This window comes from Scyliorhinus torazame, chromosome 14, assembly GCF_047496885.1.
Source record: "Scyliorhinus torazame isolate Kashiwa2021f chromosome 14, sScyTor2.1, whole genome shotgun sequence".
In the NCBI taxonomy this organism is placed as follows: Eukaryota; Metazoa; Chordata; class Chondrichthyes; order Carcharhiniformes; family Scyliorhinidae; genus Scyliorhinus; species Scyliorhinus torazame.
The window spans coordinates 72,327,414-72,354,985 of NC_092720.1; the positions used below are offsets into that span (position 1 = coordinate 72,327,414).

General features: G+C 43.9%; 1 long non-coding RNA gene across 1 annotated transcript; it reads right to left on the reverse strand.

Moving 5' to 3' along the window:
• Positions 1-694: 694 nt before the first annotated feature.
• Positions 695-25,321, reverse strand: LOC140389805 (uncharacterized). The gene is made up of 2 exons (XR_011934482.1): positions 25,022-25,321; positions 695-2,487 (listed from the first exon to the last, which is right to left on the reverse strand). It is a non-coding gene; the product is annotated as an uncharacterized lncRNA (long non-coding RNA).
• Positions 25,322-27,572: the final 2,251 nt, after the last annotated feature.

Consider the following 27,572-nt stretch of genomic DNA (forward strand, 5'->3'; position numbering starts at 1 on the left):
TCATATCCCCTCTGTCCATCACTCTGGCTCAAGGTCATCTTTTAGCTTATCTCATTTGTTAACTCCTGCTAGAGTAGATAAGACTCACTGCTATCAGTTCAGGAATGTTGACAGTATTGAGTGGCCTTTATATGGCCCTCATAGAAATATCGTTCTCCTTTGCCATTATTTTTTTTTTTACCTCAGTCCCTGACGGCTAGGGATATGTGTTTTTACAGAGTAGCAGGTGCCTGCTAATTCTTTAAGTATTCTGTAATATTCAGAACAATACAGTTTATTTTGCTGAAGAAAATCACATGAAGTGACTGTTTCCCACACCATAAAGGCTTCAGACTCGCATGTGAACCTGATGGTCGGGTTCATCAAAAGGCTGCAATGGAAAGTCCTGCCCTCAGTTTTCCAATCCAAGGCACAGCATGTGATTTGCCCAATTGTCTCTGAGTTTCAGAGCAAATTATTTGTATGACATGGAGAACTTTTCCCAGTCTTGAGATTTAAATATATATTCACGTTTGAGTTAATATTCCAATGCTGTACATATTTTGAATTGGCCTAGTTTCACTGACACTCTGTAATCGCATATTGTGATAAACCTAAAATCATTATATAAAAACAAACATTAGTCGGTAGACAGCAATAATAGCTGTCATTCATTGACTGACAACAAACAGTGGCAGATTCAATAGGACAGCCAGCAATTTATATTATTTTATAGAGAATACTTGAGAATGATTACAGGGCAGCATTCTTATCAAGAAATTTAAATGATGTCATAAAACCAAGATCAGATTATATAGCATAAACAAAAGCACAAGAATGGTCACATGCTGAATATCTAATATATAAACACAACTCGTCAATTAAGGGCCAGGTCCCATCTTTGAGGGCAGCATGTTGTGAGGGCCTGCTGTCACATCGGGTAAACCCGGTGATTCTGCAGGAGGGGGGGGTGCCCTCCTTGATTATTGTTCCGTGATACATGGAGAGCCCCCCGGCATTGCCCCAAAATTCTTGCATTCTCTGAGAATGCCTCACTATTTAGGTGCCCTCTGCACGTTCAGCACTGACCGCAGTTACTGGTGGAAATGTTGCACTTTCCACCCTCTGATTGGGCCAGTAGCTTTTGTGGGCAGACCACTGTCCTTAATTTGCTGGTTGTCCAGCCTCTTAATTGTTCTGTAAGGGCCAATTTTAACCTTGCCAACTCAGTGGAAACAGGGCGTGCTAGTAGGAAAAATGATGATCTGAGCATCCTGCAGCTGCCATTGACTGCTGTTTTGGTAATAGGCGAGGCACCGAACATAGGCAGGTAGGGGATTAACTCTACTGCTTGTACCAGGTGCTCCCTAAGTCGCCTCAATGAAGCTGATGTTGCTAATGTTATATTGCGAGGCGATCGGCGAGGCAGTGTTGAAACGCAAGCGTGCTTTATTGAACTAAGGCGAACTATAAATACTGGACAGCATAACTAAAACACAGGTCTTGTCCCTCCGACTCCCGGGCTGACTCTCTGGCCCCAATGGCCAGAGACACACCTAAACCCCTGATAGGCGTATGTTCGCACGCTGTGTCCCCATAGGCTCTAGGCTCATCACATAGCCCGTGAAGAATCACCAGGTAAAGGGGCCATGCTACCACACTAACGTTGGGACCCTTGAGATGCTTCTCACTGGTGATTTCTGGATACTCATTCATGTCAGGGCCTGGCTGCAGACTGCTACAGCTCAATTCTTCCAGAGCAGACAGGCCCAGCTGCTGTCACAGCAGATAAGCCTGATGATTCCGCAGCTGGCACCATGGCGGGTATAAGTGAAAGGTGTAACAAAGGAGCAAACGTGCTGATACCTGGAGAGGCCCCGGTGCTTCAGTATTGCTCTAAAATTCCACTGTCACTCCTGTGGAGCAGGCTGAAAAAGATGACGATCATTATCCGTTTGCTCCACCAATTGTTGCAAGGTGGATCTCTACCTCTCCAGAACCGACAGGTTTGAGTTTCCACACAGCTTTACAAAACGTGGGACTTCCTGTGGGCGGTTTAGCTGTAGGAAGTGCCCACACTGCAGAGTGCTGATACCATGCGAATGATGCCATGTAGGTTGGAAGTGGACACCTCCATGCTTTCAGCCACATCGTTGAATACCTCGACATGCGTTCCAATACCTAGCGTAGTTGTTTGTGTGATACCCACACATTTTATCTTGATAACTTGATCCCTGAAGTCCTCATCACTGTCCTCCTCAGCAGAGTTTGGAGAGGATGTTATGTGGTTACCTGTCTCCTGTGTTGCCATGATGACCAAAACCTGCAGTTGCTCATTCATGCTGCATGCTTTACCATGTACAAACCCCTCTGCCTCACTGTTCATGGTGAGTGCTCATGTCTAAGCCACTGCCTGAGATGGATGAGTCCATTATGGCGAATTATCAGGAGGATTGTCCTCCTTTAAGATCCTTTCTTGTGCAGGAGCCTCTTGCTGTCAAGAAAGACCTAGAAGAAAGAGAAAAGAGGCAAAAGTTAGGGGAGAAGATAGAAGTTGGAGATTCTCAGGTGATAGCCTAGATAATGCAGCTTGAAGTTGTGCAGCTTGTTACACATTTGTAGAAATGAATGAAAGATTAGAACCAATATACAGACACCCAACTGGGGTAAACCCTTGCCTTCCCTAATACTGATCGTTCTACTTGTCTCTACTGATCTCTATGACTTTCTGCTCTCTTTGATGTGGGTGATAATGGTCCAGCGTCCCTGTGATTGTTCCATCACATTATCTCCTGCAGAAAGAGAGCATTTTGATAAGATGCGTGGAAATTGGTTGGACTTGTACATACAATGCATGTGTTACAAGGAGAAGAAACAAGATGGAATGAGGTGAGGGATGTAAAGACAAGTGCGTACTGTAAAGTGAGAAAAACGTGCTGCGAAGCGTTGGTGGATGTGCAGATAGTTTGCAAGAAGATCATTGTATTACTCCGTCGTATAAATAAAAGAATAGGTGAGCATGATTGGAAGCAGAGAGAGAAATGTACCTTTGTGTTTATATTCTGAAGGGGGTCACGGAATAGGAGGAAATTGTTGATAATGATTGGTTAGGGGATGGAAAGAGTGTTCTGAGGTTCGGTTCAAAGATCTGGAGATAAGGCGTCAAATTAACAACTGTTGTCCATGTGACCTCATTGAAATGTTATGCATTGCACTGGGGGGCAATATTTTCCTCAACCTAGCACCTTACTTAAAAGCTGCAGTGAATTAAATAAAAGTAATGCCAGTAAATGCGTAATCTTTGGCATTCTAGAGAACAGAGAAATTCACAGTGCATCATATGTTCAGGAGAGTTGGAATTAGAACTTTAGAATTTTACACAAGCAGCACAAGTTGAAGATGTGTGTATGGAGTGGAAGGGGATGTATGGAGAGGCCAGGGTATCACCACTTTAAGAACAGATATTTTGATTCTATGTTTCAATCATTACAAGTGGAATTTGAAAAAGCTTTTTATTGACTAGCAGAAATTTTCCTTCCTCTTTCTGGCCTGTTCCAAAAAGACCTGTTTATTCATGCTTGGCAACACACTGTACATAACAGAAATGCTTTGAAAGTAGTGGTTTGAAGGCGAAAGCTAGTTAGGCAAATGGCATTTCCCTTTTCCAAAAAGAAGCTTGTATCCTAATATGAAACTTGATCAATTAAAGTTTCCCAACTGATTTGTAACATATATAGTTATTCACGATTCATACAACGACCGTAAATGGACCAGTCTAAGGGAGAATGTGTGTAGAAGTGGAAAACAATGAAGAAATAATGCTGCACAGAGAGGTAGGGCATGGATTTGCATCCACGTTTTACATACTGTACTGGCAGGCAAAGTGCCAATGAAGACTACTTGCTTGCCAAGTGTAAGTTAGAGCAGGTCAACTCACTTGAAGCCTAACACAGCTCAGAACTAGTCTCCTTTAGTTTTATGATCGCAGTATAAAAACTCATTCCTTTATGCAGTGATTAACTGAGCAATAAATTCTAGGGATGTTCCAATTTTGAGCTAAGTTATGCGATCACATAGAGGTGCTACGATCACCCTAGGTAGCCATGGATTTATTAGGATGACGAAGGTTAGCCATTTTTATCACTTTTCAACAGTCTCTACTCAAAGTTTGTGTACTTGGCCATTGATTGAGGAGACAATCAGGCTCTGGTATGATCACTATCGCAAAACCTTGTCCACTATCACATAAAGTAACTTTAAGAATTTTCTATCCCATCATCAGGCTTCACATATGGAGAGTATTGTGAATTCAGATACAGAGATCATTAATTTTAATGGATAGAAACTAATGCTTCCTCAGCAGTGCTGACAGGTGTTGTTTTTTGGCTAGACCCCGCCCAGCTTTACAATATTGGGGTGCACCAATCTAGTTTTGCCCACTCCTCAAACCTTTTGCTAGATGTTGGTGTGTGAAACCTCAAATGGTTAACGGTTGTAGCGGCACGGTGGTGCAGTGGTTAGCATTACTGCCTCACGGTACTGAAGATCCGTGTTCAATCCTGATCCCGGGTCACTCTCCGTGTGGAGTTTGCACATTCTCCCCTTGTCTGCGTGAGTCTCACCCCCACAACTCAAAGGTGTGCAGAGTAGGTGGCTTGGCCACGCTAAATTGCCCCTTAATAATAAAATAAGGTTAAAGGTTGTCATAACTGTTGGTGCTCCTGAAAGAACTAGATTATGTTATGTGTTGCATCGACACTCCTGACAATGTGCAAATTTATTTCAGAAGAGACGGAAGACAATACTGTACATCACAGATAAAATGTGCTGCAATTGCACTTTGAACCAGGTCCTGCTAAATATTTTTAACAGTTGATTTAGTCTCCAACTAGGAAGGTATTGGCTAGAGATTTCAACAGCAGTTTGGGGGAAAACGTGCAATAACGAGTTGACCAACCAATTTTTACTGTCCAATTTTTCTTTCCATTACAAAAGCTTCTAGATATTTTGGAGGTATGTGATAATATCATGTAAATCAAAACTATTTTGGCCTCTTTCTTTGTCATTTATTATTTACTACTTCCCTTGTTCTATTTCTTTCTATCTTTCTTTTGTTTCCAGTCAGTTGTTTTACAGGGAAATCGTGACTCAGCTTTTTCACTTCTGCTCGTTGCTGTTTGTGGGAGATTGCTGTGTGGAAATTGACGACCACGTTTCTTACATTACAACAGTGGTTACACTTTCTTGCCTGTAACACACTTTAAAATATCCAGTGATTGGGAAAGATGCTACATAAATGCAAATCTTTAATCTTCTGTGGCTACATTTTATTCCTCTTTGGCTTACTGAACCATTCATTCTTTCTTTCTTGGTAAAGGTTATCGGGGGTAGGCAAGAATGTGGGGTTGAGGTTACAATCAGATCAGCCAAGATCTTATTGAATGCCGGAGCAGGATCGAGGAGCCAAGTTGCTTACTCCTGCTCCTAATTTATATGTTCATATGTATTTAGGTTTATTTTGTTTTCATAAAATTACATAACATTTCTGGAACATACCCCTTCATTCACCTGAGGAAGGAGCAGCGCTCCGAAAGCTAGTGATATCGAAACAAACCTGTTGGACTTTAACCTGGTGTTGTAAGACTTCTTACTGTGCTCACCCCAGTCCAACTCCGGCATCTCCACATTACAACAAAGAAAACAGACCAGAGAAACAGACTATTCAGCACAACAGGTTTATGCCAATGTTTGTGCTCCTCCCAGCTTACTTCAGCTCACCAATCAGCATTTACTTCTAACATATTTACTTATGAACATATTGAGATGCAGAGCCATGGTGGAGAGAGAGGGGGAGACCTCATTAGAAGATGAGATGGGTACGTTTTGCTATTAATAAAATTAAGTATTGTTTTGAAGGACAGGTAATGGGGAGGGGGTAAGAAGCTTATGTGGACAATGAAAGGAATTGGGGGAAAACAGAGAAGCAATTGATTCCTTTTTACGTGGAATTCTTTTGAGCAACAGTGAAATGTATTCGCTTTGTTTGGCCTCTTGTTCCTCACTGTAACCAATCACTGTCGATGTACCATTTGTCAATCTTCTCTGTTGATTATTCTCTTTGTCTACTATGTACGTTCCCTCGGCCGCAGAAAAATGCTTTTCACTGTACTTCGGTACAAACCAATCAATCAATCAAATGACATGTTCATTTTTGAAAGTTTACATTTTTGATTTGTTCCATTGTTAAACTGCATGTAAAATGGGTTGATGATTTGCTGTCGGAGATATTGTGAGCTACAAATTTATACTTCATTGTTGCTTCGTAAACAATGTGAATCTAACATTATTGTTTTTTGCTTACTTAAGAATGAATGTTGCTGAAAGAAAAGGCAGCTGCCACAGGATATCTGATATCTGGAATTGTAAGGTGACCACTATGACTTTAAATGGATTGCACTTGAGTCATATCCTGACATGTTGCTCATGGACTCTCACACTTGGGACTGTCCAGATCCATTTCAAAAAGGAACTATTGAAAGGGAATGGATGCCATTTGCATCTTTATAAGCTTGCTCCTCTAGTGGAGTCAGAAGGTCTACCAAGACAATAGCAAGACATGATTCCAGTGACCATTTTGTAATAGAACAAAGAAAAGTCCAGCACAGGACCAGGCCCTTCAGCCCTCCAAGTCTGCGCCGACCATGCTACATGTCTAATCTAAAACTTTCTACATTTCCGGGGTCGTATCCCTCTGTTCCCATCCTATTCGTGGATTTGTCAAGATGCCCGTTAAACATCACTATCGTTCCAGCTTCCACCACCTCATCCGGCAGTGAGTTCCAGGTACCCACTAAACTCTGTGTAAACAAAACCTCCTGAAAGGGCAGCACTGTGGCGCAGTCGTTAGCACTGCTGCCTCACGGCGTCGAGGTCCCAGGTTCGATCCCAGCTCTGGGTCACTGTCCGTGAGGAGTTGCACATTCTCCCTGTGTCTGCGTGGGTTTCGACCCCACAACCCAAAGATGTGCAGGGTAGGTGGATTGGTCACGCTAAATTGCCCCTTAATTGGAAAAAATGAATTGGGTACTCTAAATTTTTTTTTTAAACTTCCCAAGCAGATCTCCTCTAAACTTTGCCCCTTACAATTTAAACAAATGTCCCCCAGTAATTGACTCTTCTACCCTGAGAAAAAGCTTCTGACTATCTACTCTGTCCATGCCCCTCATAATTTTGGAGACTTCTATCAGGTCGCCCCTCAATCTCCGTCATTCCAGTGCGAAACCGAGTTTATCCAACCTTTCATAGAATCATAGAATTCACAGTGCAGAAGGAGGCCATTTGGCCCATCGAGTCTGCGCCAGCCCTTGGGAAGAGCATCCTGCTCAAGCGCATGCATCCACTCTATTCCCGTAACCCAGTAACCCAACCTAACCTTTTGGACACTGAGGGGCAATTTAGCATGACCAATCCAACTAACCTGCACAGATTTGGACTGTGGGAAGAAACAGGAGTACCCAGAGGAAACCCACGCAGACACAGGGAGAAAGTGCAAACTCCACATAGACAATCACCCGAGGCCGGAATTGAACCCGGGTCCCTGGAACTGGGAGACAGCAGTGCTAACCACTGTGCCACCGTGACGCCTCACAACTCCTCATAGCTAACGCCCTTCAAACCAGACAGCATCCTGGTAAACTTCTTCTGTACTCTCTCCAAAGCCTACATATTCCAAGTGTGGCCTAATTAAGGTTCAATACAGCTGCAGCATGACTTGCCAATTTTTATACTCAATGCCCGGCCGTTGAAGGCAAGCATGCCGTATGCCTTCTTGACTACCTTTTTCACCTGCTTTGCCACTTTCAGTGGCCTGTGGACCTGTACACCCAGATTCCTCTGCCTGTCAATACTCTAAGGGGTTCTGCCATTTACTGTATATTTCCCACATGTATTAGACCTTCCAAAATGCATTACCTCATATTTGTCCGGATTAAACTCCATCTGCCATCTTTCTGCCCAAGTCTCCAAGTGATCTACATACGACTATATAGTCTGACAGTCCTCATCGATATCCACAATTCCACCAATCTTTGTGTCATCCGCAAATGTACTAATTAGACCAGTTACATTTTCCCCAAAATCATTTATATATACCACAAACTGCAAAGGTCCCAGCACTGATCCCTGCGGAACACCACTAGTCACAGCCCTCCAATCAGAAAAGCACCCTTCCACTGCTACTCTTCCATGACCGAGTCAGTTCTGTATCCATCTTGCCAGCTCATCTCTGACCCTGTGCGACTTCACCTTCTGTACCAGACTGCCATGAGGAACCTTGTCAAAAGCCTTACTGAAGTCATTGTAGAGAATATCCACTGCCCTACCTTCATCAATCATCTTCGTCACTTCCTCAAAAAACTCAATCAAGTTAGTTATACAAGACATCCCCTTCACAAAACCATGCTGCATCTCGCTAATACGTCCACTTGCTTCCAAATGGGAGTAAATTCTGTCTCGAAGAATCCTCTCCTGTAACTTCCCTATCACTGATGTGAGGCTCACTACTGCTACCCTTCTGAAACAAAGGAACAACATTAGCAATTCTCAAGTCCTTTGGGACCTCGCCTGTAGCCAATGAAGTTACAAAGATTACTGTCAAGGCCCCAGCAATTTCTTCCCTTGCCTCCCTCAGTATTCTGAAGTAGATCACATTAGCCCCTGAGGGCTTATCTACCTTAATGTTTTTCAAGATGCCAAATACAACCTCCTTTCTGATCTCAATATGACCCAGTCTATCTACACACCCTTTCCCAGACTCATCATCCACCAAGCCCTTCTCTTTGGTGAATACTGATGCAAAGTACTCACTTAGTACCCCGCCCATTTCCTCTGGCACCATGCATAGATTCCCTCCCCTGTCCTTGAGTGGACCAACCCTTTCCCTCTTGCTCTTTATATACACAAAAAATGCCTTGGGATTTTCCTTAAACTTGCTTGCTAATTACTTTTCGTGACCCGTGTTAGCCCTCCTAACTCCTTGCTTAAGTTCCTTCCTACTTTGTTTATATTTCTCATGGGGGCTTCATCTGTTCCCAGCCTTCTAGCCCTTACAAATGCTTTCTTTTACTTTTGGCTCACAATATCTCTCGTTATCCAAGGTGCCCGAAACTTGCCGTACACAAGAACATGCCAGTCCTGAATTCCTATCAACTGACATTTGAAAGCCTCTCACATGCCAGATGTTGATTTACCCTCCGACACCTGACCAAATCTATATTTTTCAGTTCCTGCCTAATATTGTTATAATTAGCTTTCCCTCAATTTAGCACCTTCAGCCGAGGACTACTCTTATTTTTATCCAACAGTACCTTAAAACTTACTGAATTATGGTCACTGTTCCCAAAATGCTCCCATACTGAAACTTTGACCACCTGGCTGGGCTCATTCCCCAATACCAGGCCCCTTCCCTAGTTGGACTATTTTTAAAAATAAATTTAGAGTACCCAATGATTTTTTTCCAATTGATGGGCAATTTAGTGTGGCCAATCCACCTACCCCGCACATCTTTGGGTTGTGGGGTGAAACCCACGCAGACGTGGGGAGAATGTGCAATCTCCACACGCACAGTGACCCGGGGCTGGGATTCGAATCCGGGTCCTTAGCGCTGTAGGCAGCAGTGCTAACCACTGTGCCACCGTGCCGCCCTGTTGGACTATTTATATATTGTTTCAAGAAGCCCTCCTGGATGCTCCTTACAAACTCTGCCCTATCCAAGCCCCCAGCACTAAGTGAGTCCCAGTCAACATAGGGAAGTTAAAATCACCCACCATGCCAACCCTGTTACTTTTACACCTTTCCAGAATCCGCCTGTATATCTGCTCCTCTATCTCCCGCTGGCTGTTGGGGGGCCTGTAGTAAACTCCAACATTCTGACTGCACCCTTCCTATTCCTGAGCTCTGCCCATATTGCCTCGCTGCATGAGCCCTCTATTTATACAGTTGAGATCTCAGAAGCAGGCCTGTCTGATGAATTATCTACAACCTGCCAACATCTGACAGCAGGACTCCAGGCTGACTATCAGCCTGCAACAAGCTCTCCTCAAATCCCGTGCATGGGTGTGTGTGTGTCAAAATTGACTGCACATACCAAGGGCTTTTGGAATAAGCACCACAACCAATTTTTAAAACAAAAAACTCTACTTATTAACAGTGAGAGAATAAAGGAGTTCCGATTTACCTCTCTCTCCTGTCCATCACACTTAACTGTACCAGCACCTTATTTGTGACAGTAAATATTCAATAATATTAATCACTGACAGGATAGGTAAATTGGCATAACCTGTAAATAGAGTCATGTAAAGATGGTCTTTACTTCAGTAAATATTTAGATACAGGTATCTCACGGTCTTCTTGCTACACAGGTAATATTGGGGAGGAATCGAATCGAAATACATTAAGCATTTGTCATGCATTAATCATTACCAATATCCTGCAATAGTTTCTACAATGTTAGATTTTAGGTATTGGACAACATAAAAGACAGTGAAGGGGATTTTTCAATTTTTCATCCCTGGTTTCAGCGGGTGGGAATGGCGGAGGGAGCCATGGGAAGCCCCAAAACGGCGCTTACGCTAGCAGGATTTTCTCGCTCGAATGTCCCCATCCCCAGCAAATGAGATAACAGGGATCCTGACTTTAAATATCGGGATCTACATTTACATATATTTTAATATGCAGATCAGATAGTCCCACCACATAGGACTGTCCCCTCACGATAAATTAAGACAGATCCCCCGTGACATGCATCAGGTGAACTGCACCCACCAGAGACACACAAGTGAATACAACCCTCAGCCGGGGCCTTACGATCCTTCAAAATCCAAAGTTGCTTGATGGGCACGCTCATTTACTTCCTGTCCCACCGGCCTGAAGTCGTGGGATCTGCCTCCTTGGTTTTTCTGACCACGTTACAAAAATTATTACAGGAAAAGCCAGCAATGCAACCAATGGGCTACACCTGTCCTTTACCACCTGAGTTGTCACGTAGTCAAAATTGGAAAAACTCTGCCCAGTAGGATGAGCTAGCACTTTTCTTACCTAAAGGATTGCACAAACACACTGTGCAGGAGGAGCGGTGTACAACAATTCTGTACCTGTATCCATGCAAAGTGAATGAAAGAATAAACCAATGCTGTACCAGCAGTTAGAGAGCATTGATAAAGATCGAGCAAATTTAACTTTCACTACTTCCTGTGTAAGAGATTAATTGAAAGTGTATGCGAAACACAACGATGTTAGTCTGGTTTATGTGCAGGGGATTCAGAAATGTCAGTGTGTGAATTATGTGGCAAATGTTTCCTTTTGAGTGAAGCACTGCCAGGAAGATTAAATGCCTGATTCATTTTTAACCCTTTGAGTATGCAAACTTGATAAATACCAGCATGTACTTACTACTCCGACGGCAAACTGCTTTAAGCTGGAGACCTGACTTACTACTCAAACTAAGAACTGCTCCAATCTCCTCAGGGACAAAGCTTAGATGAACAAAAATGTAGTTGTGTTCATGTTCTGGCATTGGTTCATCAATGTGGGCCTGCCCTGAGTCAATAAACTACAAAGGAATTCAATGGACTTCTAAACATTGAAGCATTAAAGTTCAAGGATAGCAGCCAATGTCTGGTTTCTATCCACATCTGATAGGGACTTGCTTCCTAAAATCAGTTTTAAAAACAACTGTATGCAGACTGTCCTTTCTTTCTGTCAGTTATGCAGTTTTGACTATAATACCAATCGACCAAAGTTTTCTTCTGTCTGAGCTCCTCGATACCTGCCAAGATCTGCTGAAATATGTCTACCTCCCCCAACAAATAGCACTGCTCATAACCTGTTCCTTTCTGCACCCTTCACCTCAATGAAAAAAATATTCGTACCCTTGTCACACGAGAGACATCTCACCGAGTTGATTATATTCTGGATAACAAGTGTCGGTATTTCACTGATTGCTTGGTTGTCCTTATGATCAACTAAGGCAGCCTGCCCTGACTCATTCCAATATTTATAGGGGCTGTGTGAGCTTTCATTCATGCATGAATTATGTGGAATTTGAGTCTGCATTGTATAAATGCCACAAAGGCATTCTACAACCAATAAACATGGCACAGTTATTGTGCATCAATATTCATTACATTTGGCAATTTTTATATTGTTATAATTTAACAGGTTCAGCTTTTATTGGTTAATAGTTCAAACTAAACTAGACCAGATTTCGAAATAAAAACTTTTGTAATCTGATTCTAAACAAGTCAGACCATTGGAGAAAATCTGATAGACGTACTAAATTGCCAGGGATGAAAAGAAGCAATGGAACAGTTTAAAGGCAATGAAAAGAAAAACATTTTCTTCTATATTTTTTTGAAAATTGACTCCATTACATTTACTGTCCTTTTCTTTCTCCTTAAGTTAGGTATTTCTCTGAAGCTACAAAATGTAACCATGCATGACATAATATTTTATTAACTCTGACTACTACCAGGTTAGAGCAGTGGTTGGGGAGGTGGAGGAATCCCCCTTGTGGTGGAAATGTGCAATGTCACACATCAAAATGTTTTCAATAAAACAGCATCATGTGGTTTAAAACAATTGACAGGTGACTTTGCCTGTAAACGTACTATTGAAATGTAAAGTAGAAAAATCAAAGTTTTAATCATTTGCAAGAAGGAAGCTACTCATAAATGCCATGATATTGATCTATCTGAACTCTGCCAAAAGTGCATTTTAATTATAACTTTCTAGTCATTTATCCTCATTGCATATCTGAATAACATTTGGTAGAGATAGCTTCAGTTAACTCGTGCAGGGACAGCAAAACGTTCTGCACTTGTAGTTGTCTCTGAATTATCAAAGGTTTTTTTCAGATATTCTTGTTCAACAGGTACTAATCTTTATATTGTATATCATCTTTCATTAATGCAACTTGCTTATTAAATGATCATCATTGTGAACTCAAATTCTGGAAGTGGAATTTCTGTATACCCATAGCTAGGGGACACTTGTCCCAAGTTTCAGCTAAGGAGTCATTCTTCTTCAGTCTCTGCAAGGCAGGTCTGACCCACAGCACCGCACTCACCACAGGTCAGGCAAGGATGTAGGTCCAGAATTCACCCCAGCAGGAATGGTGCTGTCTAGCACAATTATGAGGTCAATAGGAATTGGGGACACATCTCCACTAGTTGGAATCATACCTAGATCCCAGAAGAAATGGTCGTGATCAGAGGCGGCACGTGGTGCAGTGGTTAGCACTGGGACTAGGGCACTGAGGCCCTGGGTCACTGTCCGTGTGGAGTTTGCACATTCTCCCTGTGTCTGCGTAGGTTTCACCCCCACAACCCAAAAATGTGCTGGTTAGGTGGATTGGCCACGCTAAATTGCTCCTTAATTGAAAAAAAAAATTGGGTACTCTAAATTTTTTTTTTTTTAAAGAAATGGTTGTGGTAATCGGAGGCCAATCATTTCAGCTCCAGGACATTCCCACAAGAGTTCCTGAGAGAAGTGTCCTCGGCCATTCAACCAACTAGCCAATCCCAAGGAATTCAAGTTGCTGTGACAACATGCACTTTTACATGCAGGTTGGAATCCAGAGCTATGGGATAGTGATGGTGGCGGCTCCAATGGCTTTCCATCACATGGCTGACCAGGAATCTCTCCAGCTCTTACCACCTGCTATTGGAGTATGTTGGAAGGATTTAAAAGTTGGCACTCAACGTCTTTGGCCATGTTATGAACGCACTTTGCTTGGCTGTCAAGTCTTTCACCTGGACTTGAACCCAAAGCTTCTGGATCAGAGGCAGGGACATTACCATTTCGCCACAAGACTCATGTTGAGGAGTCATTGCCATACAATGAAAATGGCGAGCCCACATCTTTAATTGCACACCTGAAATGCCTCAGAAAATCAGACCACTGAATGTTGCTCTGGTGATGTCAGAAGAAGCCTTTGAATCAAAGTCATTTAAATTATCATCCCGACCGAGATGAAATGGGCAAAGATCCTCCCTATGCATGGAATATGAGCGCTATTGGCAAGGCCAGTATTTATTACCCATCCCTAATTGCCACTGAGAAGGTAATGGTGAGCCACTTTCTTGAATCACTGTAGTCCATGTGGTGTTGATACACCCATGGTGCTGTTAGGGATGGGTTTCCAGGATTCTGACCCAGCAATAGTAAAGGAACAGTGGGATAGTTCCAAGTCAGAATAGTGGGAGACCTTGGGCCAAACTTACAGGTGGTGGTGTTCCCATGCATCTGCTGCCCTTGTCCTTCTGTTAAAAGTCACAGGTTTGGATGGTGCTGTTGAAGGTGCCATGGTGAGTTATTGCAATGCACATGGTGGATAGCACACACTGCTGCTACTGTGCGCTGGTGGTGGAGGGAGTGACTGTTGCAGGTGGTGAATTGGGTGCTCATCAAGCACTTAAATACTGTGGCTACCAAAGAAGTCAGAAAGTGAAAATTCTGTGGCGAGTAACTCATCTCCTGACTCACCAATGCCTGTCCACCATCTACAAAGCACAGGTCAGGAGTCTGATGGAATACTATCCACTTGCCTGGATGAGATCAGGTCCAAGAACACTGAAGACACTTGACACCAGCCAGGACAAAACAGCCTGCTTGATGTGGATTGTATTCCATCTGACCTTCGCTGGTAGCCACAGTATTTATGTGGTTCATCCAATTCACTTTCTGGTAAATGGTAACTTCCAGGATGTTGAATGTAGGGATTCATCGATGGTAATGCCAATGAACATCATGGGGAGATACTTAGATTCTCTCTTGTTGGAGATCGTCATTGTCTCGACTTGTGTGGCATGAATTTTATTGTCACTTATCAGCCCAAACCTGAATGCTGTCCAGGTCTTGTTGTAAATGGACGTGGAATGCATTAGTGTCCGAGGTGTTGCGAATTGTGCTGAACATTGTGCAATGATCAGCGAACATCCCCACTTTTTACCTAATCATGGAGGGAAGGTCATTGACAAAGCTGCCGAAGATATTTGGGCCTCTGACACTACACTTAAGAACTCTTGCAGCAATATCCTGGAGTTGAAATGATTTGCCCCCAACAATCACAGCCATTCTCTCCTATGTTATAGGTATGACTCCAATGAGTGAAGAGTTTTCTCCATGATTCCTATTAGCCACATTCTATCACTTGCTGCATTACCGTCAAGGGAAATAATCCTTTAATGAGGAGAATTCCTCGGTTAGCCTAGAAACCCCAAACTTGCCTACAAGACATAAGAATGGAAGACCCAGCTTCGACACATGACCAGAATTTGGACCTGGATTTACATGAAGTGGAACATAGAACATTACAGCGCAGTACAGGCCCTTTGGCCCTCGATGTTGCGCCGACCTGTGAAACCACTCTAAAGCCCATCTACACTATTCCCTTATCGTCCATATGTCTATCCAATGACCATTTGAATGCCCTTAGTGTTGGCGAGTCCACTACTGTTGCAGGCAGGGCATTCCACGCCTTTACTACTCTCTGAGTAAAGAACCTACCTCTGACATCTGTCCTATATCTATCTCCCCTCAATTTAAAGCTATGTCCCCACGTGCTAGACATCACCATCTGAGGAAAAAGGCTGTCACTGTCCACCCTATCTAATGCTCTGATCATCTTGTATGCCTCAATTAAGTCACCTCTTAACCTTCTTCTCTCTAACGAAAACAGCCTCAAGTCCCTCAGCAGATCTTCCCTCCATACCAGGCAACATTCTGGTAAATCTCCTCTGCACCCTTTCCAATGCTTCCACGCCCTTCCTATAATGCGGCGACCAGAATTGCACGCAATACTCCAAATGCGGCTGCACCAGAGTTTTGTACAGCTGTAACATGACCTCATGGCTCCGAAACTCAATCCCTCTACCAATAAAAGCTAACACACCGTACGCCTTCTTAACAACCCTCTCAACCTGGGTGGCAACTTTCAGGGATCTATGTACATGGATACCGAGATCGTCCTGCTCATCCACACTACCAAGAATCTTACCGTTAGCCCAGTACCCTGTCTTCCTGTTATTCCTTCCAAAATGAATCACCTCACACTTTTCTGCATTAAACTCCATTTGCCACTTCTCAGCCCAGCTCTGCAGCTTATCTATGTCCCTCTGTAAACTTGGAACATCCTTCCGCACTGTCCACAACTCCACCCACTTTGTCATCTGCAAATTTACTCACCCATCCTTCTACGCCCTCCTCCAGGTCATTTGTAAAAATGACAAACAGCAGTGGCCCCAAAACACATCCTTGTGGTACACCACTAGTTACTGGACTCCAGTCTGAACATTTCCCATCAACCACCACCCTTTGTCTTCTTCCAGCTAGCCAATTTCCGATCCAAACTGCTAAATCACCCTGAATCCCATGCCTCCGCATTTTCTGCAATAGCCTACCGTGGGGAACCTTATCAAACACTTTACTGAAATCCATATACACCACATCAACTGCTTTACCCTCATCCACCTGCTTGGTCACCTTTTCAAAGAACTCAATAAGGTTTGTGAGGGAGTAGACCCAGATCTACCATTCTGGGTGACCAGCCTTTTCAGTCCAATCCAGGATATTGTGATTCTGAAATCAACAATTCATTCAATACAAAATTGTGGGTTTACAAAATTTATAAGTTTATGCAAACTAATTTTACATAGCCCTCATATCACTATACCAGGGTTACCATGGCAAATCTTCACATCTATTTGCAGCTTTATTTTAGGCAGTATATGTTAAAGTCCAGATGCCATATCTCATTATCAGACACTGTGGTGCAACTGACTTGGATACAGGTCGATAGGAGTGAGACTGAGTTCAAAGCACGTGGAGATGGGAAGAAGTAGCAGAATGGATAGCAAACTGGCTACAAAAAAAAAGCTGGGTTTCGGGAATTAGTTACACTGATTGATAGAAGGTGGAAGAGGTGCTCCACAGGGGCAGTGCTGGGACTACTATTGCTCATTCTTCACATAAGCATTTGGTTGCAGTCTTCAGAAGAGTAATGTCAGAATTTGAGGATGACACGGTGGCACAGTGGTTAGCACAGCTGCCTCACAGCGACGGGGATCCGGGTTCAATTCGAGCCTTGGGTCATTGTGTGGAGTTTGCACGTTCTCCCAGTGTCTGCATGGGTTTCTACCAGGTGCTCAGGGTTCCTCCCACAGTTCAAAGATGTGCAGGTTAGGTAGATTGGGCATGCTGAATTGTCCCTAGTGTCCAGGGTTGTGCAGATTAGGTTATAGGGTTAAGGTGATAGGGCAGGGTGGATATGGGTGTGGAAATAGGTCGAGTGCTCATTCAAAGGGTTGGTGCAGACTCAATGGGGCAAATGGCCTCCTTTTGCACTATAGGGATTTTATTCTATCATATTCTATGAAATCACAACAAATTGATGGATATATTAATACTGAGAAGAACTGCCTCCCGGTGGTGATCACGAAGGCTATTTTTAAAAGGATCGAAAAGAGCATCATGGGTTTTGTGTGGGCCGGGAAGACCCCGAGAGTGAGGAAGGGATTCTTACAGCGTAGCAGGGATAGGGGGGGGCTGGCACTACCGAGCCTAAGTGAGTATTATTGGGCCGCTAATATTTCAATGGTGAGTAAGTGGATGGGAGAGGAGGAGGGAGCGGCGTGGAAGAGATTAGAGAGGGCGTCCTGTAGGGGGACTAGTCTACAGGCTATGGTGACAGCCCCATTGCCGTTCTCACCGAGGAACTACACCACAAGCCCGGTGGTGGTGGCTACACTGAAGATTTGGGGACAGTGGAGACGGCATAGGGGAAAGACTGGAGCCTTGGGGGGGGTCCCCGATAAGAAACAACCATAGGTTTGCCCCGGGGGGAATGGATGGGGGATATGGAATGTGGCAAAGAGCAGGAATAACGCAACTGAAAGATCTGTTTGTGGATGGGAAGTTCGCGAGTCTGGGAGCGCAAACCGAGAAATGTGGGTTGCCCCAAGGGAATGCATTCAGGTATATGCAACTGAGGGCTTTTGCGAGGCAACAGGTGAGGGAATTCCCGCAGCTCCTGACACAAGAGGTGCAGGACAGAGTGATCTCAAAGACATGGGTGGGGGATGGTAAGGTGTCAGATATATATAGGGAAATGAGGGACGAAGGGGAGACTATGGTAGATGAACTAAAAGGGAAATGGGAAGAAGAGCTGGGGGAGGAGATCGAGGAGGGGCTGTGGGCAGATGCCCTAAGCAGGGTAAACTCGTCGTCCTCGTGTGCCAGGCTAAGCCTGATTCAGTTTAAGGTATTACACAGGGCGCATATGACTGGAGCACGGCTCAGTAAATTTTTTGGGGTGGAGGATAGGTGTGCGAGGTGCTCGAGAAGCCCAGCGAATCATACCCATATGTTTTGGTCATGCCCGGCACTACAGGGGTTTTGGATGGGGGTGACAAAGGTGCTTTCAAAAGTAGTGGGGGTCCGGGTCGAACCAAGCTGGGGGTTGGCTATATTTGGGGTTGCACAAGAGCCGGGAGTGCAGGAGGCGAGAGAGGCCGATGTTTTGGCCTTTGCGTCCCTAGTAGCCCGGCGTAGGATATTGCTAATGTGGAAAGAAGCCAAGCCCCCGGGGGTGGAGACCTGGATAAATGACATGGCAGGGTTTATAAAGCTAGAGCGGATTAAGTTCGTCCTAAGGGGGTCGGCTCAAGGGTTCACCAGGCGGTGGCAACCGTTCGTCGAATACCTCGCAGAAAGATAGATGGAATGGAAAAAAGAAGGCAGCAGCAGCAGCCCAGGATAGGGGGGGGAGGGGGGAGGGGGAGAGGGGGGTGGGGGGGGAGGAGGAACCAGAAGGACTCTCAGGGTTGTTAATATATACTGTATAATATGTATAGGTCGTTGCTACAGATAATTATATATTGGACTGTTAAATTATATTTTTGGAAAGTGTTACTTGTGATAAGGCAGTTGCCAATTAGGGTTAGTTTTCATTTTTGTTATTTATTATTTATTCATTTTCTGTTTATAAAATAGGTCATTGTTATTTGTGTTGTTATAATATTGTGTAAAGGATGCACAATGTACTGTGTTGGTTGACCAAAAATTTTCAATAAAATATTTTTTCTAAAAATACTGAGAAGAACTGTGACAAAATACAAGAAGACATTAACAAACTTGCAGAATGAGCATGTAGAAAAAATAACTTCAGTATCAATATAGGTAAATGTGCAGTGGTGCATTTTGGTTTTCCATGGGATAGAGTAAAGGAGCAGAGGGATTTAGGGATAGAGTACACATACCATTAAAAGGAGCAACAAATAAAAAAAATTCATAAGAGGTGCAAAGCACAAGGGTTTATTTCTTGAGGAATAGAGTTCAAAAGCAGACTCATTTGTGTTAAATTGATATGGAACCTTGGTTAGACAATGTTGCATATTACAAAAAGCATATAGAAGCACTGGAGATGGTACAAGGATGACACCAGAACTGGGAGTGTGTAACTATTGCAATAAACTGAACAGGCTGGGGAATATTTCTCTAGTGAACATGGACAGGTGACCTAGCAGAACTCTTTAAAATTCTGAAGGATTCAATAGAGTAGACATAGAGAAAAAAACTCCACTTGTGGTTGAGCTCAATATTGGGAGCCATGAATGCAAGACAGTCAATAAATCCAATAAGGAATTCAGGGAAATCTTCTTTACCCTGTCAAGAAGGTGTGTTTTATGCCAAACAACGATTTAAATCCACCAGCTGAAAATCTGAATTGAGCTGGAAATCTGAATTGAACTTTTAAATGCAGACTTTTTAAACACAGTTGCTAAAGTGACTTGAACTCACAGCCCAAGATGGTTAACCCAAATTTGCATTACTATATGTCCCACATTCTAATTCATTGGAGTCAGTTTGTCTGCAATACCCATCAAAGACAATGACATCAGTGGAGTGCGAAGGCCTCAGATCTCGTGTCTCGTTCGCAAAGCATCTATGGCAATCACTTGAGATATTCAACTGTTGGTGTAATTGATTGGACACTAGGATCCTAGCTAAGCTAACTTTCAGGCATGAGCTATTCAAGTCACCTTTGAATTAGATGGACAATGTCATTTTTTAAAATTCCCCTGACAGTTGACAAAGAAAGGTCACATGACAAGCCAACCCTTTGTATGTTTTAAGCACACGTTTTCTCAGTGGAACTGAGGACAAACAGTTTAGGGAGAAGACCTAAGTGGAGTCCCACCTGCCCCCTTTTTTACCCAACCCAACTGGTAAGTTTCGAGCCCTATTTGCTGATGGTAGTCACCAAGGATGCCCTGCTACAGACAGAGGTTTCTGAAAAGAACCCTGCACTAACGTCTCTTGAAGAGAAACAAACAAAGTAATCTACATTTTTAAATCGAAGCATTGCGACCAACAAATTCAGCCTGAAGTCACTAATCACTTTTCCTATTTTATGGACTTGCATTTGGAAAACCTCTCCTCCATTCTGTAATTTGTATTTGTGTGTGTGTGTGAACTTTGAGTGTGTGTGTGTGTCGAAAGTTTCTGTGTGTTTTATTAATATACGTAAATATGTTTAAGTATGTTTAATAAGCAAATGCCGTATGAAGTGGAAAGCATAGTGGCGGACTCGGGGGGGGCAGATATATTATGGTGAGTGGGAAGTTGGAAGGGATGCCGATGGTACGAGTGAACATTTATTCACCGAACTGGGACGATGTGTAGTTCATGGCAGGTGTTAGGGAAGATTACTGATCTGGACTCGCATCGGCTGATTATGGCGGGGGGGGGGGGGGGGGGGGGGACTTTAACACGGTTATAGATCCAATGCTGGATCAGTCGAGTTCGACAGGGAGAGTGTCAGTGGCTGCAAAGGAATTAAATGGGTTTATGGAACAGATGGGAGGGGTGGATCCATGGAGGTTTGAGCGGCCGAGATCGAAGGAATTTTTTATTCTCCCAAGTACACAAAGCGTTTTTGTTTTAGATAAGATTTTGCTGGCGTGGGTGGTAGATGCCGAGTACTAGGCGATAGTAGTGTCGGATCATGCTCCACACTGGGTGGATTTACGGATGAGCAAGGAGGGGGCCAGTGCCCACATTGGAGATTAGGTATAGGACTATTAGCGGAGGAGGAGGGTGAGCGGGTGAGGGAAGCCATCCGGAGTTGTGTGGAGATAAACAACACATGGGAGGTTTCGGCAGCTACGATATGGGAGGCGTTGAAGGCAGTAATGAGGGGGGAGTTTATCTCGATACGGGCGCATAGGGAAAAAGGGGTGCGGGCAGAGACGGACAGACTAATTAAGGAGATTCTTCAGGTAGACAGGAGGCATTCGGGGCCCCCGGAGGTGGGGCTGTTGAAAGAGCGGCAGAAGCTGTAGATGGAGTTTGGGCTGTTATCTACAGGGAAGGCGGTAGGGCAGTTGAGAAAAACGAGAGGGGCGGTGTATGAATATGAGAAGAAGACCAGCATGATGTTAGCATACCAGCTTAGGAAATGGGAGGCAGCTAGGGAGATAGGGAGAGTGAAGGATAGAGGGAGGAACACGATCTTGGACCCAGCGGGGGGTGAATGGTGTGTTCAGGGAATTTTATAGTAGGCTGTACGAGTCGGATCCCCAGCCGGGGTGGAGGGGATGAGGCGGTTTTTGGAAAGACTGGAGTTTCCAAGGGTGGAGTAAGAGTTGGTGGAGACCTAGGTGCCCCGATTGGGCTGTTTGAAGTGGTGGAAGGGCTGGAGTCGATCCAGTTGGGCAAGGCCCCGGGGCCGGACGGAAACCCGGTGGAATTTTACAAAATGTTTTCAGAGGTACTGGGGCCCTTGTTGGTAAGGGCATTTAATGAGGCTAGGGAGCGAGAAATACTTCCCCCAACAATGTCACAGGCTTCGATCTCCCTTATCCTGAAGCGGGATAAGGACCTGGAACAATGCGGGTCATGCAGACCAATCTCGCTTCTAAACATGGACGCCAAATTGCTGGCCAAGACCTTGGCTTCGAGAATAGAAGATTGTGTGCCAGGGTGATAGGGGGTGTAAAAGGAAGACAGCTGACGGCCAACATCAGAAGGCTTTTAAGCGTGATTATGATGCCCTCCAGGGAGGTGGAGGGAGTGGTCGTCCTCACAAACTCCTCCAAAGTTCAATGTCCTCCTTGTCCTGGCAGGCCATTGTCCCTCAAACTCCATCACCTCCTCTGACATGTCAAAATAATATTCACACTTCTGGAAGGTCACCCAGAGGCGGGCCAGGTACAGCACTCCAAACTTCACCCCCATCCTTGAAGAGGGCAGCCTTGGCCCGATTGAACCCGGCCCTCCGCTTCGCCTGATCTGCACCCAGCTCTTGATACACCCGCAGTTTGTTTCCTTCCCAGGTGCACTTCCTTGTCTGCCTTGCCCACCGAAGAATCTACTCCAGAAAGTGCTGCAACTGCACACCATCGCTCTTAGCGACTTGCCCACTTCCAGCCTCCGCATCAGCGCCCTGTGCGCACAGTCAACCTCCAGAGGCCAGTCAAAGGCTCCCACACCATCAACTGCTCCAACATTTTGGCCACATATGTACCGGTCTCCGCACCTTTGATGCCTTCGGGCATCCCCACAATCTTCAAATTTTGCCTTCTGGAGCGGTTCTCCAGATCCTCCCACTTCCTCTTCAGCCTCTTTTGGGTCTCCTGCATCAGCCCACCTAGGCCACCAATGAGGCTGCTGCTCCTCATGCTCCCCACTGCCTCTTCCACTTTCCGGATCGCCCAGCTCTGGGTCTCCAGCCTCGGCTCCACTCTCTTATACCAGCTTTAACCTGCTCCACCACTTTGGCCAGGTCCTCCAGGGTCTCCTTCCTCTGCTGGCTGAACATAACATTGAGAAATTCCACCAGCTGCTTTGTTGATCGCTGGGCGGGCAGAACGGGCCCTTTTCCCTCCGCCATCTTAGCCTGTGGTGCACCGCAGAGACTCTCCTGTTCCAACAGCTCCTTTCATCTCATCCCAGTCCTAGTTCGTGGATCAATCCACCGACCACACCAGATGAGTTACACCTTCCCCAGGTACTCCTACACCTCTTTCCATCCCAAACGTAACCTTTCGGATGGTGAAAGGACCTAAAAATTGAGGTAGCCACCAAATGTGTGACCGCTCACTCCATGGCCCCACCGGAAGTCCCACTGTGCCGAAATAGTTAAGTGCCCACTGAATTGCGGTCAGACGAGGAGAGGGCAAAGAGGGGAGACATTTGGCCCCTCCTAACCTGGTCGCAACAGCTCAGAGAGTGGTCAGAATATGGAACTCACTGCTGCATTATAATTAAATTATATAGGTGTATTTAAGGGAAAATTTACATAATTATACGAGAGAGAAAAGAATAGAAAGATATGTTAATATAGAGAGATTAAATAAAATGGGAGAAGCCTCATATGGAGCATAAACACCAGATGGATGGGGCAGCACGGTAGCATTGTGGATAGCACAATTGCTTCACAGCTCCAGGGTCCCAGGTTCGATTCTGGCTTGGGTCACTGTCTGTGTGGAGTCTGCACATCCTCCACGTGTGGGCGTGGGTTTCCTCCGGGTGCTCTGGTTTCCTCCCACAGTCCAAAGATGTGCAGGTTAGGTGGATTGGCCATGATAAATTGCCCTTAGTCTCCAAAATTGCCCTTAGTATTGGGTGGGGTTACTGGGTTATGGGGATAGGGTGGAGGTGTTGACCTTGGGGTAGGGTGCTCTTTCCGAGAGCCGGTGCAGACTCGATGGGCCGTATGGCCTCCTTCTGCACTGTAAAAATGCTATCATGCTCTGGATTGTCTTTATGCTGTAAACGCTATACAATTCTATGTAGCACCGTGCTTAGAAACATGATGGTGACTTTTTAGTCTGTTACTTGAATTATAAATTCAGCAATAAATTCTTTACTGTTATGTACAAATCACTTGATCTCTCTTTCACAATCCTTAGCTCATACCAGTCCCTGAGCCCACTGATTATTCTTTAGCTAGGACAACGGGGTGTCAGCCTATTGGTTCCCCCTTGCTGTTGTTCAAGATGGGCAATAATGTTTTTTTCTCCCAAAGTAATGCATTTGCCTGAGGCTATCCACCTGGTATGTGGGGCAAAAGTGGTGACAGTCAGCACACTTCTGGCTTTTAGCTTTGTGCGCCAGGCATCAACAAAAGCCATAAACACATAATCATAAAGACATGGAGAAGAACTAAACTATTGTGCTACTTAGAACTACCTATCATATTTGCTGTTATTACATTGTGCACATCTAGAGTAACAAAATCCAGCCTCAAAACTCTAAATTTTGTGTTTTACAGATTGTAGAAGCAAAAATTATTACATTTCGGGATTTGTGCCCCCGACTCTTTTAACACTCTGAATCTGAAATTATTTTTGACACAAATAGTTTGACTTTAAATCATACAGGACTACTAAATCTGTAACTTACTTTAATACGCAGTTACTCTCAAAGTTGAGATTTGAAATAGGTTAAATTTCTGACATTAGTGCACACAAAAATATGTGGAGTAACTATGTGGAATTGATCACTTAAATTAACAACACCATTACTTACAGTTAAACTATCAGTTATTCACTCCATCATTAATTTCCAGTTATAAATTTTGATTGAATATCTTAGAAAAATACAATGCCAGATATAACAATCCTCTCTTTTTCATTCTTTGTTCTAAAAATTATGAAGTTTCAGTTTCTTTTAATTGCTGCATTCTGCTCATCAAATCAAATTTATTATTCAAACCATTTTATTGAAAGATATTCTAAAATAATTAGCATAAAAGCACTCACAGGTCAGCAGATGGTGCCAGACATCTCCTGCTGTTACACAAACTGAACAAAATGTAGGACAGTGATCAGAAAGATTGTATCCTTTACTTTCAGATCATTGCTTTTAGATGATGGAGACTATTTTAATTATATTATCGTTTGTCTTTGTCTACTTACCATATATTCACATTTTATCAGTTTAAACAAAAGTGACTGCTCCAAATGGTATCAGTAATTCCTACCTCCAGATTTTCGCAGAAATGCATTGCCCATTCTGTGGGTTTAATCCTTCTGTGCTGTGAGTTCAGAATTTTCCCTTCAGTTTATTTTTTGCACGGCTGGCTGTCGTCTCTCAGTCTGAAGGCTCTGAACATTTGCCAAATAGATTTCAAGACTGCAACTTTGTGCTCGGACTATACCAAAAGCTACAGTATACTCCTTTAATAACAATAGTTTACTGGTTGATCATAACATATTTACATGATTACAAAACAATAACTGAAACCAAATCATATCAGTTTTTGAAATGTTTAGGGTTGACATTACATCACAGCTTGGTTAGGAATCAGTGGCATTTCTCAGTTTTAAGATCTTAAAAGACTAACAGCACAGTTGGGTTTCTTAGAGAGCCGCCCATCTTCCACCCCAAAATACTGTTGCTCATGGTATAATCCATCAGCATAGCTCAGGCTTTGTGCCAGACTGATCCTTAGGAGGGAAGGGAGTAATTTTATTTTAAGATGTACCTTTTCTAATGGAAAACTCAACAGGAAAGTAATAGCAATGAAACTGTCAAAATCAGAACTAACAAGTTACTGTTAGGTGGCTGAATTCTCAGCCTGAAAAGCATTGATGATGTTTTGTGAAAAAATGTCTGTGTGTGTGTGTGTGTGTGTCCATATAACCTTCAAAGTGTTACACAACTGTTGCGGGATTATGTTTTTTTTTACTCGTGTACTTTTAATCAAAATGGTCATTCTCAATACTTGCTGCGGTGGGAGATCGTTCTCTTGTTCAATGTAATCAGCTGTTCATGCTCCATATCGATACCACATCAGAGGGCATTTCATGTTTGTTTCACCTTTAGCTGCATTAATGTTTTGTGAACTTCAATCATTTATATTTTTGAAAAAGGTTAAAAGTGTATAAGTGAAAACATTAAGGGGATGAATTTCCACAGTGATTTTTCCACTCGTCTGCAATAATGTCTGCAGAAGGGTCGTGGAAATCTCGGAGGAATGACGGAAACTGGATTGTCAGGGAAATAGCATCAGGCAGACTGTTTTCTTTCACATTTGGGCATGAGAACACATGAACACAGGATAGAGGCAAGAGTCAAGAAGGAGGAATAGCACATCTATTCAAATTAATGGAAGGAAAATCAGATAGGCTTCACTGTGGGTATGCAATCCTCTTAATCTAATAATAATAATACTCGCTATTGTCACAAATAGGCATCAATGAACTTACTGTGAAAAGCCCCAAATCTAATTTTTTCTGTGCCGCTTTAGGTATGGGCTGGTCCAGCCCCAACTAGAACGCAACAATGGTTCTGATTATTATACAAAGAGAGAGGCATCCAGCACTGAACATATGCTGAATCTTTCCGAGGACCAGAGATCTGGGAACCCCTGGCATAGGGGAGGATTCATTATCAATCCCAACTCGCTTTACATCACTGACCTTATAAAAGATTGAAAGGCAGCTTTGCCCCTTCTGTGGTCTGTGGAATCCCTGAAATAAGGTTGAGCCCAACACATGGGGTGGCACAGTGGCACAGTAGTTAGCACTGCTGCTTCACAGCCCCAGGGTCCTAGGTTCAATTCCCGGCTTGGGTCACTGTTTGTGTGGAATCTGCATGTTCTCTCCGTGTCTGCGTGGGTTTACTCCGGGTGCTCCGGTTTCCTCCCACAAGTCGCGAAAGACGTGCTGTTAGGTAATTTAGACATTCTGAATTCTCCCTCAGTGAACCCGAACAGATGTCGGAGTGTGGCGACTGGGGGATTTTCACAATAACTTCACTGCAGTGTTAATGTAAGCCTACTTGTGACACTAATAAAGATTATTATTATCTGCAAGCCCAGACCTAACTTATTTCTCCCTGCTGCACACCTGCCAGTTACATTGGGATTGTTCAGGAGGCATCAGGGATTTTTGGACCCAAATTCTATCACAAGAGGGATTGCCTTCAATTTTGAAGAATTGGATTCATGCAAAAGGTGGAAAATCATCAAGAGTGGAAGTGAGGCTGAATATATCAGCAAATTCAAGAGAAAGTTGCAGTTAGAATCATGGAATTTACAGAATTTACAGTGTAGAAGGAGGCCATTCGGCCCATTGAGTCTGGAAAGAGCACCCTACTCAAGCCCACACCTCCACCCTATCCCCGCAACCCAGTAACCCCACTTAACCTTTTTGGGCACTGAGGGTAATTTATCATGGCCAATCCACCTAACCCGCACATCTTTGGACTGTGGGAGGAAACCGGAGCACCCGGAGGAAACCCATGCAGACACGGGGAGGACGTGCAGACGCCACACAGACATTAACTCAAGCTGGGAATCGATCCTGGGACCCTGGAGCTGTGAAGCAACAGTGCTAACCACTGTGCTACTGTGCTGCCCAAAACCTGCCTGAGGAAAACAATCGGAGAGTGGTATGAAAAATATTGAGCTAAAAATTGTTTGTCCGAGAAACTGAGACCATCTAAATATGTGTTATTGTCGCTTCTGGTGTTGTGGATGATTGGTACTGGCAGTTGCACGATTTCCCAGTCAAGATAGAAATCATGTC